A 1,313-nucleotide genomic window follows, 5' to 3' on the forward strand; every position below is an offset into this window, starting at 1 on the left:
TTTCTAAGGATAGACTTTGTGATGCCTTCCAGAAAGGAAAGCAAATTAAAGCATCATTCAGGAAGAAGTTTGATTCAACAATTGAAGAACCTCTGCAACTGCTACACATGGATTTGTTTGGACCAGTCAATGTGTTGTCCATCTCAAGGAAAAGATTTTGCCTAGTAATTATAGATGATTTCTCAAAGTTCTCTTGGACATATTTCCTAAAGTCTAAAGATGAGGCTAGTGAAATCATCATCAATCACATAAGGCAAGTCAACAATCATCATGATTTCAAAGTTAGAAGAATCAGGAGTGACAATGGAACTGAGTTGAAGAATTCTGTTATGAGAGCATTTTGTGAAGAGAATGGGATTATGCATGAGTTTTTAGCAGCAAGAACTCCACAACAAAATGGAGTAGTGGAAATAAAGAACAGATCACTTATTGAAGCTGCAAGGACAATGCTTGAAGAATCTAAATTACCAACATACTTCTGGGCTGAACCTGTAAATACTGCATGTTACACTCAGAATATTTCTTTGGTTAATCAAACAAAGTATATGACACCCTATCAATTATTCATGAACAAGAAGCCAACTCTAAATTTTCTTCATGTCTTTGGCTGCAAATGTTATATCTTGAGAAATCAAACTGATCAAAATGGAAAGTTTGATGCTAAAGCAGATGAAGGAATTTTTGTTGGATATGTTGTTGGTAAAGCATATAGAGTCTACAATCTAAGAACTAATATTGTTATGGAATCAATATATGTTGTGTTTGATGATAAGAAGATTGAAGGACTGCAAGATGGAGATTACCATGAGAGCCTCAAATTTGATAAAATGGAGATGATTAGTGATGACAGTGATGATGAAAGTGATCAAGAAACAGTAGTAAAGGATAATGCAGAAAAATCTACTACTAATGAAGCACAAAATTCAACATATGTCGAGTTGTAAAATGCTTCATCTGTTGGGAGACAATATGCTTTATCCGTCGGGAGACAATCAGCTTCATCCGTCGGAACTCAAAATGCACCATCCGTCGGGTCATCAAAAGAAGCTGAAAGTCAGAATAGATCACTTACAGAAAGTTCCCCTTTATCAAATAAAAGATCCATAAACTCAGGGGGAGTTTCTAATAATCAAAACTCAGTTACACATCAAGACAACAATGAGGCATCTTCATCTAGAGCTAATCTACCTCAACAAAGAAAATGGACAAAAGATCACCCCTTTGAGCTCATCATTGGTGATGTATCTTCTAGAGTTCAAACAAGAAGAGCAACTCAAGAAGAATGTCTATATAGCAGCTTCCTATCTAAGGAA

The sequence above is a fragment of the Apium graveolens genome, chromosome 2, assembly GCF_009905375.1.
Source record: "Apium graveolens cultivar Ventura chromosome 2, ASM990537v1, whole genome shotgun sequence".
In the NCBI taxonomy this organism is placed as follows: Eukaryota; Viridiplantae; Streptophyta; class Magnoliopsida; order Apiales; family Apiaceae; genus Apium; species Apium graveolens.